The following is a 12,939-nucleotide window of genomic DNA, read 5'->3' on the forward strand; positions in this document are numbered from 1 at the left end:
GAGAAGACCCACATAGTCTCAGCGTTTGAACCCTTGGTCCCCAGTAGTGAGGCTGTTTGGGAGGTGTGGCCTCGTGGAGGAAGTACACCAGTGGGGGTGTGGCCTCGTGGAGGAAGTACATCAGTGGGGGTGTGGCCTCATGGAGGAAGTACATCGGTGGAAGGTGGGTGTGTGGGGTCTGCCTATTCTCAGTTAGTGCTTGGCTTGTAGTTCAGGACGTGAGGCCTCAGCTTCCTGTTCCTGCCACCACCTCTGATGCTTGTGGTCATGATTCCCTGTCACGATGGACTCTTATCCTCTCTGGATAGGTCCAAACAAAATCTTGCATACGTTGCCTTAGCTGTGGTATTTTGTCACAGCAACAGAAGAGTAACTAATACAGACAGGCACACAAAGAATGGCAAGGACTGTGCTGATTCCTCATGTGCGTTTCCTTGGGTAACAGGTGATTAGTACAACTTCGGTTTTTTGTTTGTTTTTGCCAGACAGGGTGTCTCTGTGTAGCCCCGGACTGTCCGGGCCTCTATTTGTAGACCAGCCTGGCCTTGAACTCACAGCAATCCACCTGCCTCTGCCTCCCGAGTGCTGAGATTAAAGGCATGAGCCACCACGCCCAGCCTACATTTTCATTTTTTAAGGTCTACTTGGGTTTCTTTAAAAATGTGGCTCTGTGTGATAGCAGGTTTAATAGAGCTGTGGTCATAAAAAGGGTTAAATGATTTTAAAGCACATATAATAACACAAACCAGCAGCATAGTCGTCGTCGTCATCATCATCATCATCATCATCATCATTATTATTATGATTACATCATCACCATGATCTGTGTGCCATACATAGCGATGCGCTCTGGTCCTCCTAAAACGGCAGGGCAGCTGGCCTCTTTCCACCAGCAACACAACCACCTGAGTATGTGGTACCCAGCTATAACTAGAAGAAAGGAATTTCCCGGGAACTTCATAGTCTTCTGTGGCCACCACCATATACATAGCCCACAGGAAGTTGACCATATGTGCTAGGTACTTACTTAGTGATACTTAGTACAAAATTGGGCCAGGGACCAACAGCTTCTCATTTCTCAATGGCTTGGTGGAAGAACAAAGGATCAAAATGGAAGTCAGAAAGAGCGAGTCCTACAGTTACATGTTTCTCTTAAGTTCAGGAAGGGAAGAACTGAGAGGTTCAGGGCGCTAGAGCAGAAGACTACTACAGGAAGCCGGGTGTGATGGCACACTCCTGTAATCCCAGCACTCTGGGAGGCAGAGGCAGGAAGATCTCTGTGAGTTCGAAGCCAGCCTGGTCCAAGACAGCCAAGACTACACAGAGAAACCCTGTCTCAAAAAACCAACCCTCCCCACCCAAAAAAGAAGAAAGAATCCTACAGGAACCAACTTGCCAACTGTGAGGTAAGAGCCGTGGCTTCAGTGAGTGCCTTGACCAGGCTTCCTTCCCTGACAGCCTGGGCAGCCATTCTGGCAGCTGAGTAAAGCCCTGTGTTTGCATGGATGAGGGGAATAGGGAGTTTCCATTGTGGGTTGGACAATAGCATTTCTCACAGATATGTGTATGTTCCTAGTGTGTACAGTTTAAAGCTTACCAGACTTACCAAAAGTTACTGAAATCTGAACCTTGGGCCCAAAGGATGCTGCCCGTCCTGTGTGAAGTGTGTCTTGATCTCACCTCCACCAAAGTTGTCCTAAAAAGTTGACAAGTCTTATTAAGAATATTTAAAGACATATTAAGACTAATTTTTTTGGTCTGTATTATATGTGTGTTCTTCTCCATGCTGTCTTAAATACCCTTCAACTCAACGTCCCTCCTAGTCTTTAATCCATGTCAGCTGGTTTCTTGCTCCACCTCTTGACCTAGGATTAACTTCATTAAATCCTGTATGCAGATAGATCTTGGATTAACGGCGTGTCCTGGGGCTGAGTCACACCATAACCACCTGTTCACAATGAGCAGAAAGTTCTTGGATTAAAGGTGTGTGTTAGGGCTGAACCACAGCAAACACAAGACAGGTTTTTCCAGTTCACGATCTCAGGGTTCAAATGGGATCAACTATCCTGCAACACCTTGAGGCAGATATCACCCAGGTGACCTTAAGGAATGGCAAGAGGGTCAATACTAGATGGAGTGAACAAGGGAGGAAAGATAAGCAGCACAGTGCCCAGGTAGACTTTAGCTCTTCATTCTGGGTAATATGGAATTTTGGAATGGTTTAAGAAGGCATTGTGGTGGCTTGAATAAGAATGTCCCCCACAGGCTCTTATAGTTGAATGCATAGTCACCAGGGAGTGGAACTCTTAGAAGGATTAGGAAGTGTGGCCTTGTTGGGGGAAATGTGTCATTGAGGTCAGGGTTTGAGGTTTCATGCCCAGGTATGTCTCCTCTCTCTCTCTCTCTCTCTCTCCCTTTCTCTGTCTCTCTCCCTCTCCCTGTCTGTCTGTCTCTGTCTCTGTCTCTGTCTCTGTCTCTGTCTCTGTCTCTCTCTTGCCCCCCACCCCCATCCCATGAGTCAGGATGTAGTTTTCAGCTACTGTTCCAATGTCTTCCCGCAGGCCACCATGCTTCTCACCACGATAATAATGGACTAAACTTCTGAAACATAAGCAAGTCTCCAGTTAAATGTTTTCTTTTTACAAAAGTTGCCTTGGCCATCCATGGCGGCTCTTCACGGCAATAAAACAGTGGCCAAGACAGGCATGTTCCACATGGCTTTTAGAATAAACCTGACAGGCCTCATGAAGAACGGATGAGAAGGCAGAGAGGAGTGAAGGCTATCATAAGTACAGTGCTTACTTCAAATAAAACTGGGGAATAGGCCAGGCGGTGGTGCACACCTTTTATCCCAGCCCCGGGGAGGCAGAGGCAGGCAGCTCTCTGAGTTTGAAACCAGCCTGGTCTGCAGAGTAAGTTCCAGGACTGCCAGGGATACACAGAGAAACCTTGTCTCAAAACAAAAACAAACAAACAAACAAACAAAAACCCTGGGAAAGCGGGTTGGGTGGTGGTGTGGTGGCAGCACATGCCTTTAATCCCAGCATGCGGGAGGCAGAGGCAAGTGGATCTCTGTAAGTTCGAGGCCAGCCTGGTCTACAAAGTGAATCCAGGATAGCCAAGGCTACACAGAGAAATCCTGTCTTGAAAAAACAAAACAAAACAAAACAAAACAGGGAAACAGATCCAGCCTTGATTCTTCCTTTCCTGCCACCTCTGGGACACCCCAACCCTTGTCCAGTCATAACCTCTTTAACAGTCAGGGCTAGGTCAGAAAACAAAAACAAAAACCTGCACCAGCAGCTTCAGTTGAGTTTTTATTAACTGCACAAAGTGTGGGTTTCGTGACAGCATTTCCAGACATGCACTCGCTGTGCTTTGATTGTGGTGGCAGTGGTTATAGAAATATAAAGGAACGCTAAAAGAGGAAACAGGCAGCTGAGGCAGCCCACAGACTCGAGGTGAGAGGAAGTGGGTTCCACGTCAACCCCGAGGCATCATGGATGTGTGTTAGTCCAGGACTGGGAGCTGACCTCTGTCATGCTGGATAGCAAAGGACACTCAGCTGCTGTTGCTCATGCCACTGAGCAGGGAGGTTGGGATAGACACTTTGGTTGGCTGGCTTGATGTCAGCTTGACACACGCTAGAGTCATCTGAGAGCAAGAAACTCCAACTGAGAAAACACCGACATAAGATCAGGCTGCAGGCAAGCCTGAGGGGCATTTTTTTTAAAATAATGACTAATGAGGAAGCCCCAGCCCACTGTGGATGGGCCATCCCTGGGCTGTTGGTCCTGGGCTCTATAAAGAACAGATTGAGAAAGCCATAAGGAGCAATCCAGTAAGCAGCACTCCTCTGTGGCCTCCGCATCAGTTCCTGCCTCCGGGTCCCCACCTGATTTGAGTTCTGGTCATGGTTTCCATGCCTGTCATTTAGGAGATGTATGTAAGCCAAAAACCTCTTTCCTCTCCAAGTTGCTTTTGGCCATGGTGTTTTATCACAGCAATGGAACCCCGAGACAGATTCTATGACCAGAAGCTGACTGACAAGAGAGCTTGGCAATACTGCTTTAAGGATCAGCTCCCTAGCATACACAGGAAGGAAGGGCAGGAGGTGGGTCTGCCAGACAGCAGGGCTGAGAGGTGAAGGACTGGCACGCCAGTCCACCAGTTAGCCATCCTAGAGTATAGAAAACAAACACCTATTTGGTTAGTTGACCCTGAGTCTCCCTCCCTCTTCCCACCCCTCCCACCCCCACCCCCCACCCCCCACCCCACTCCCCCACAGCTTATCCCTGTTAGAGATCTCTCTCACCAATGCTTGGTTCCTGACTCCACACCGGCCACTCCAAAATGCCCTCCCAATCAATGGTAGGCTCTGGAAGTAGCTTTTACACACAATGGACTACATCCCTGTGCCTGCCTCCAGCTACAGCCCAGGGCCCTTCCCAGTCCTACATCACAGTTTCCCTCACTCTTTCCATAACCACAGTATTTTAGCCTCTAAAAGGGAACTCAAGACTTTCCAAACCTTTGTTCTCACTGCTTGAAATTCTCTTTTAAAAATCTCATCTTGATTTCCCATGCTCAGGAATTGGTAGGATTAACATTGTTAAAATGGCCATCCTACCAAAAGCAGTTTACAGATTCAGTGTAATCCCCCGTCAAAATGCCAGCACAATTCTTCACAGATCTTGAAAGGACAATTCTCAGCTTCATATGGAAACACACACATAAAACAAAACAAACAAACAAAAACAGAATAGCTAAAACCAATCTTGAACTATAAAAAAACTGTGGGAGGTCTCACCATTCCTGATTTCAAATTATACTACAAATCTGTAGTACTAAAAACAACATGGTATTGACATAAAAAAAAAAAAAACCAGGCACATTGATTAATGGAATAGAATTGAAGACCCAGATATAAGCCCACATACACGAACACCTGATCTTTTTCATAAAGAGGCCAGAAATACACATTGGAAAAAAAAGACAGTATATTCAACAAATGGTGCTGGTCAAACTGGGTGACTGTGTAGAGAAGAATGCCAGGAGATCCATACCTGTCACCCTGCACAAGACTCAGTTCCAAACGGAATCAAAGACTTCAACTTAAAACCAGTTACACTGAACCTGATTAGAAGAGAAAGTGGGAAATAGCCTTGAATGCACTGGCACAGGAGACAGCTTCTTGAACAGAACGCCAATAGTGTAGACACCAATGTCAACAATTAGTAAATGGGACCTCATGAAACTGAAAAGCTTCTGAAAGGCAAAGGACACCATCAAAAGGACAAAATGGCAGCCTACAGAATGGGAAAAGGTTTTTACCAATTCCACATCTGATAGAGGGCTAATATCAGAGAGAGAGAGAGAGAGAGAGAGAGAGAGAGAGAGAGAGAGAGGGGGGGGGGGGGGAGGGGGAGGGAGGGAGGGAGGGAGGGAGGGAGGGAGGGAGGGAGGAGTGAGTGAGTGAGTGAGTGAGTGAGTCCTACAAGGATAAAGGCAGGAAATAAGAGACAACGACAGGAGACCGAGGATGAGGGAGAAAGAAAAGGAGCAAGGGAGAGTGGAGGAAAGGACATTTGCCCTGCAGGGACAAAGGACTTCCTCTAGATTGAAAGGAGATGGATGTGGCCACAGGCAAATGGCAGGTTATAAAAGGGAAAAGGGAAAGCCCTGTCTTAGGATGAGTTGTTTAGGGTTTGTTTGTGTGTGTGTATGTGTGTGTGTGTGTGTGTGTGTGTGTGTGTGTGTGTGTGTGTGTGTGTGTTTTACTTGTTTAGTTTTAATTGAGAAAAGACTTTGAGTGTGCTCGGCTGAATTGTTTTTAGGCTCTTGCAAAATATTTTCTTCTTCTTCTTCTTTTTCTTCTTCTTCTTCTTCTTCTTCTTCTTCTTCTTCTTCTTCTTCTTCTTCTTCTTCTTCTCCTCCTTCTCCTCCTCCTCCTCCTCCTCCCCCTCCCCTCCCCCTCCCCTCCTCCTCCCCTCCTTCTCCTCCTCCTCCTCTTCCTCCTCCTCCTCTTCTTCTCCTTCTTCTTCTTCTTCTTCTTCTTCTTCTTCTTCTTCTTCTTCTTCTTCTTCTTCTTCTTCTTCTTCTTCATTTTTCCAAGACAGGGTTTCTCTGTGTAGCCTTGGCTGTCCTGGACTCCCTTTGTAGACCAGGCTGTCCTCAAACTCACAGCAATCCACCTGCCTCTGCCTCCCGAGTGCTGGAATTAAAGATGTGCACCACCAGGCCTGGCTATGCAAAATATTTTCTTAATATAATTTAAAAATTATTTAAATATTTTAAAAAATGAGACCTTAGCCTTTAAAGCCCAGCACTCAGGAGAGCATCCAATCCCCTGAGACTTGTGGGTGCTGGTTGTTGAATCCTGGTCCTCTACCAGAACAGCAAATGCTCAAAACTGCTGAGCCATCTCTCTTGAGCCTCCTGGCTTTTTTTTTCTTTCTTTCTTTCTTTCTTTCTTTCTTTTTTTAAGAATATTTTTAAAAGATTTATTTATTTATTTATTTGATGTATGTATGAGTGCTCTACCTGCATGTACACCTGCATGCCAGAAGAGGGCACATCTGTAATCCCAGCACTTGGGAGGCAGAGGCAAGAGGATCTCTGTGAATTCGAGGCCAGTCTGATCTACAAAGCAGAATCCAGGACAGCCAAGGCTACACAGAGAAACCCTGTCTTGAAAAAACAACAACAAAGAATTTAAAATTAGCCAGCATGATAGTACATACCTTTAATTTCAGTATGGGAAAGCAGGATTAGATATATCTCTGAGTTCAAGGCCAGCCTGGTCTACCTAGTAAATTCCAGGCCAGCCTTACATCGTGAGACCCTGTCTAAAGAAAGAAGGGAAGGAAGAAAGAAAGAAAAAATAAAAAATTGAGAAACCCTTGCCAGCAAAGGAAAATTTTAACCATTGAAAAGGAGTACTGGGCTGGAGAGATGGCTCAGTGGTTAAGAGCACCTCCTGCTCTTCCAGGGGTCCTGAGTTCAATTCCCAGCAACCACATGGTGGCTCACAACCATATATGATGTGATCTGATGCCCTCTTCTGCAGATAAAGAAGCACTCATATACAATAAATAAATAATTTTTTTAAAGGAGTACTAAAACAAAGTCAGTAAGGGGGAGGAGAAACTGTATTCTATATGTGACAGTAGTTGTTCTTCATAGACAAATAGCCTATGGCTTGGTGTTTAAGACATTTTATAAACAATAGGAATTCTCCTTCATTGTAGGTAGGAATACAAAATGGTGCAGTCACTTCGGGAAACAGGACAATAGCTTCTTACCAAACCGAATACGCTCTACCATAGACTGTGACATCCTTTGGCTTGTACTCAAGGGAGCTGTAAATCATGTCTCCAGGGAAGCCTGTATGTGAGCCAGGCTTGTGTCACCACATAAACGAGACTTGCCGTGACGCCAGCACTCAGAGGCACAAGGCAGGAAGGTCATGAGTTCAAGACCAGCCTGGATGGCACACTGAGGCCCTGTCTCGAAAACAAAAACTAAAAGGCTGCAGATGAATGTTTATAGCTGGCTTATTTAGAACTGCATACACATGCAAATTAGCAGTCCTTCAATCAATGAGCAAATAAGCCACAGTTTCATCATCTACACACTAAGATATCACGCAGCAATGAAAGTAAACGAGCTACCAAGACACAAAAAGACAGAGAAGAACACTAAATACTTGTTACTGAGTCAAAGAAGCCAGTCTGAAGACTGCACACTGTGTGGTCCCAACACTGGGACATTGTGGAAAGGCTAAGGCTGTGGAAGCAGTAGGAAGATTGGGTGCGCCAGGGGATAGAAGGCAGGAAGGCTGAATATGCAGAGCATGGACTCTTAGGGACTATTCAGTGTGAGCTTGCAGTGGTGAGTGCATCCGTGTCATAGGCGTCTGCCGAAACCCGTAATGTATTGTTGGCTTTCGGTAGCCACGAATTCTACTTTTGCGGATTCAGCCAGCCTCGCAGTTGACCTACGGGCGCCAGTTGAATCTGAACTGAGCATGTGCAGATACTGTCTTCTCACTACTCACGGAAGGACACCATTTTGAAACGCTTTAGGTAGTGTTTGCATTCTACTAGGTACTAGAAGTAAGTCAGAGATGACTTGACCTGTATACGAACAGGAATACATCCGTGTGTGGGGGTTGTGTGAAAGCACCACGCCCTTGAACATAAGGGACTTGAGCATCCTTATTTGTGGACTTTGGAATCCTGGGGGAGGGGTCTGGAAGCAGTCCCTTGAGGACACTGAGACAGCAGCTCCTAAAACACAAAGGAGGAATGCTAATGCGAAATGGGGGTTTCAGTGAACAGTCAGGTAACAACTGTGCCTCATTAACAGTAACATATGTCCTACACCAGTGCAAGGTGCTAACAACTGAGGGAAGCGCTGGGAGGGGAAGAGGGGGAGGTGTCGAGAGAGTGGGCAGTAATGTGTATGGAAAACCTCTACTTTCCAGCCTTTTTTTTTTGTACACCTAAACTGCTCTGTAGTGTCTATTGATTTAACATATCTTAAAGACATAAAATGGACAATGGTGAAGGATTATACCATGCAATAAAAGTAGCAGCTAAAAAAAAAAAAAAGTAGCAGCCATCCCAGTACTTAGGAGCCTAAGGAAGGAGGATTTTTTTGAGTTTGAGGGCAGCCTGAGTTACATGAAACCTTGTCTCAGAAAATTACGTGAACACACAAAGAAGTGGCTAATAAATAGAAAACACCTTGAATTCTATTAATAATGAATGGCTACAAATATGAATGGCAGTGAAATACTATGTATCCTTTTAGCTTTGAAAGGTATTTTAATTACAATAAGGAGTGGGGATACAGTACAGTGCATGCGTGGCACATTTGATTTCCAGCCTGGCATAGAACTCAGAGATCCCTCTGCCTCTGCCTCCCGAGTGCTGGGATTAAAGGCGTACGTGACCACGCCCGGGTACATATTTATTTCTGTTGATGTGGATTTTCCTCTTCTAGAAACCCACACTATAAAGGCCTGTGTGTTTGTATGTGTTTGTGTGATACTGAAAAACTAGAAAAACAAGTAGGTGGATTATTCCATGGTCACATGACATATTACACAAATCATAATATTATGCTTTTGAAGAAAATTTAATGAGAAAATGCTCAACTTACATTTAAAACATTTTTTCCGCATGTGCATGTGTATATGTCTGTTCACATGTGTATGGACCCATGTGGGCATGTGGAGTCCACATGTATGCATGTGTGTGCACATGTGGGTGGAGAGCCAGAGGCCAACATCAAGTATTTTCTTCAATCACTTCGAACTTATGGATTGGAGCAGGATGTGTTACTTGACCCCAGAGCTTGCCAACCCAGCTAGCCTAGCCACCCAGCATGCTCTGGGATCTCTGTCCAACCTCCCATTGGCTGGGACTACAGGTGGGCTGCACCTACGCCTTGACATAGGTTCTGGGAATCCAAACTCCACTTCTCCCATTTTCCCGGCAAGCATAGCAAGCACTTTACCTGCTGAGCCATGTTCTCAGCCTTTCACTCTATATTTATATGTTGGTTTGTTTATTGGTTTTTCATGACAGGGTTTCTCTGTGTAGCCCTGCCTGTCCTGAAACTCACTCTGAAGACCACGCTGGCCTCCAACTCAGATTCCCCTGCCTCTGCCTCTGCCTCCCGAGAGCTGGGATTAAAGGCGTGCGCCACCATGCCTGGCCTTCTTGGCTCTTTTTAAAGCCGACTTCTGAGAGTGAACTTGGTGCCATCATGGGACCTCCTTATTCTATGTCTTTCTCAGGACTTCTTTGCGTGTTTGTGGTAAAAATGTGTTCCTGATATTTCCATGAAGAGATTGAGCTGCTGTTGGATAAATGCATCACTGTGAATCCCATTTGCCTTGACAATGGATCACCCAGTTGGTTACCTATTATGTTTGTTTGTTTGTTTGTTTGTTTGTTTTTCAAGACAAGGTTTCTTTGTGTAGCCTTAGCTGTCCTGGACTTGCCTTGTAGACCAGGCTGGCCTTGAATTCACAATCTGGTCACCTATTTTTAAGAAAACAATTTGGGAGCTCCTCAGCTTTCAACAGTTCTCTTATTGTTGTTGTGGTGTGTGTGTGTGTGTGTGTGTGTGTGTGTGTGTGTGTGTTATAATCCTGGTTTATAGCCCAAATGTTCTAGGAATTATTTGTTGTTGTGTTGCATTTTATTTCCACAGCTGAAATGGAACAATAGAATCCTCTTATCAAAGTGTGCCTGTGCACACTTCTGATCCCAGCCCTCAAGAGGCAAAGGCAGGCAGTTCTCTGAGTCTGAGACCAGCCAGGTCTACAGAGTGTGTGTGGGGGGGCAGGGGGTGGTGTCAAAAACAACATTAAAGTCATAACAGGAAAAAAAAGACTCCTATCTTAGAAATCTGTTCCTAATACTTAAGAATAAGCTATAGGTGTTCAAGAAAGGGTGAGAGGTGTTCTCTACCCAAAGTCAGCAATGCTTCCTGCTTTGACAGTGTTTGACCGTGGGTGCCAGCTGGCTGCTCCAGGCCAGACCCTCCACTACCTCATCACCACCATGACCACCAAGTCCCCCTCACAGGTGAGCCGGAACTGCATGGGGACAGAGGCTGCCACCAAGCTGCAGATCAGCACGGAGCAGTACGGCCCCATGCTCTATCTGTGTCCATACCTTGCTACTTCGACTGGGATAATGTGGCTCTGATGAACCTTGTCAAATGCTTCTCTCCACTGACACGCTGGGAAATGGATGGAAATGCAGCAGTCTTGCCGCAGGAAACCAAGAGCTGATGACTGGACTGTGCTGACAGGGAGAACGGGCTAGCAATGCAGTGCACGGCATGTGGCAAAGAGTGCACACCAGTCACTACTGGAACTTCACAAACTGCCTACTGACAAAAAATGAGCCCACTTATGGAACTTTTTTTTCTGGTTTTTTGAGACAAGGTTTCTCTGTATAGTTTTGGCTATCTTGGACTAACTTTGTAGTCTGAGCTGGCCTCGAACTCATGAAGATCCACCTGCCTCTGCCTTACTGAGTGCTGGCATTACAGATGTGCACCACCACGCCTGGCTCTCACCAATGTATTTTTAAAGTATCTTGATTTATGGCTTTTTTTTCTGTTGAAGTAGCACTGCGTGAAACTGGTACCATGTTAGAATATAATCTTTGGGGTAACATGAACCTGTGATCCTGGACCATGGTCACTCACATTTATCTTTTTAAAAGTGAGAGCTATGATTTTACCTCAGCAAATCTCATCTACTTATTTCAAAATGTTTACACGTAACATATAAAAAAAAAAAAACAAAGCCGGGCGTGGTGGCGCATGCCTTAATCCCAGCACTCGGGAGGCAGAGGCAGGTGGATCTCTGTAAATTAAAGACCAGCCTGGTCTACAAAGTGAGTCCAGGATAGCCAAAGCTACACAGAGAAACCCTGTCTCAAAAAACAAAAAAAAAATTTTTTTTTAATTTTTAAAAATAAGAAAATCAAGACACATGTGGGTTTTTCCCCATTGCCCCCTCAAAAAAAAAAAAAAATAAAGAGGAGGAACCTTCATGTAGTGCTTACTTAGATTTGTAATAGAGAAACACTAACACACAGGCACACACACACACACACACACACACACACACACACACACTTCCCTCCTTCACCTTCCTGTTTGAATGCTTGTAGGATTTCTCTGTGCCGTTTTGTTGTGGTTTGGTTTGGTTCTTTGGGTGAGGTGGTGTCTAAAGTGGGGTCCAGGCGAAGAGGTCCACCCCAACACACACACACTCGCGCGCGCGCGCGCGCGCACACACACACACACACACACACACACACACACACACCACTCATGTACATATATAGCGGTAGTGGAAAGAAACTACATTTTGTTCATGGGGCAAACTGCTATAAAAATACCTTCACTCTAAATTGAGGTCACAACTTTCTCTCTCTCTCTCTCTCTCTCTCTCTCTCTCTCTCTCTCTCTCTCTCTGTGTGTGTGTGTGTGTGTGTGTGTGTGTGTGTGTGATGAGTGTGTGAAGTTTTTCACTGTAATTAGCTGTCAACCTGCAACCAGATAAAGGACTCACACCTTTAATCCCAGCACTCAGGAGGAAGAAGCTGGCGGATCTCTGAGTTCAAGGCCAGACTGGTCTACCTATGAAGTTCTAGAGAGTTCCAGGCCCATCTAGGCTACACAGAGAGACCCTGTCTTAAAAATAAAACAAAACAGACAAACCCAACAACAACAAAAAGAAGTAGGACAAAGCGGAAGCTGACGTCCAGGGTCCGGATAGCAGGATCCTCTATTCCTGCTGTTTGGTCCTATTCTCCATGAAAACGACTCAGCCAAGTGCCAGCCCTTTCTCCAAGTGAAGATGAGGACACAACTGCTTTGAACACAGCCAGCAGAATAGCCTGGGCCACAAGAGAAGAAAGGGAGAGCGGAGAGGCCGGGAAGAGAGAGGAAAGAGGGGCCAAGAAGACCGAGAGAGAGCATGAGAGCCAAGAGAGTGAATAGCCCCAAACACTGAGTTATATGTGGATCAGGCTGGGGAAAGGGAAGGAAGGCCAGGCCCTGGGTTGGAGGGTAGGGGGCGGGGTGAGAGGCACCGGAGGAGGCACAGGTCATGAGTGATTCTTGTCCTATGTTTCTTCCAGACCTAACAATAGCCTATGGCTCCTCTTACAAAACTAAGCAAGTACTCAGGGAGGCAGAGGCAAGCGGATCTTTGTGAGTTCAAGGCCAGCCTGGTCTACAAAGCGAGTCCAGGACAGCCAAGGTTACAGTGAAACCCTGTATAGGAAAACCAAAAATTGGGGCTGGAGAGATGGCTCAAGGTTAAGAGCACTGACTGCTCTTCCAGAGGTCCTAAACCACATGGTGGCTCACAACCATCTATAATGTGATCTAATGCCC

At 45.7% G+C, this 12,939-nt stretch overlaps 1 long non-coding RNA gene across 1 annotated transcript in view; it reads right to left on the reverse strand.

Annotated features, from left to right (window-relative positions):
* Positions 1-3,784: 3,784 nt before the first annotated feature.
* The window catches only part of LOC311608290, a 33,018-nt gene continuing 23,863 nt past the window's right edge, over positions 3,785-12,939 (reverse strand). The window contains exon 3 of the long non-coding RNA XR_014782896.1: positions 3,785-4,180. This is a non-coding gene — a long non-coding RNA (uncharacterized lncRNA). The remainder of the gene's footprint in view (positions 4,181-12,939) is intronic.

Source organism: Acomys minous (assembly GCF_964271855.1).
Source record: "Acomys minous genome assembly, chromosome: 11".
NCBI classification, from domain to species: domain Eukaryota; kingdom Metazoa; phylum Chordata; class Mammalia; order Rodentia; family Muridae; genus Acomys; species Acomys minous.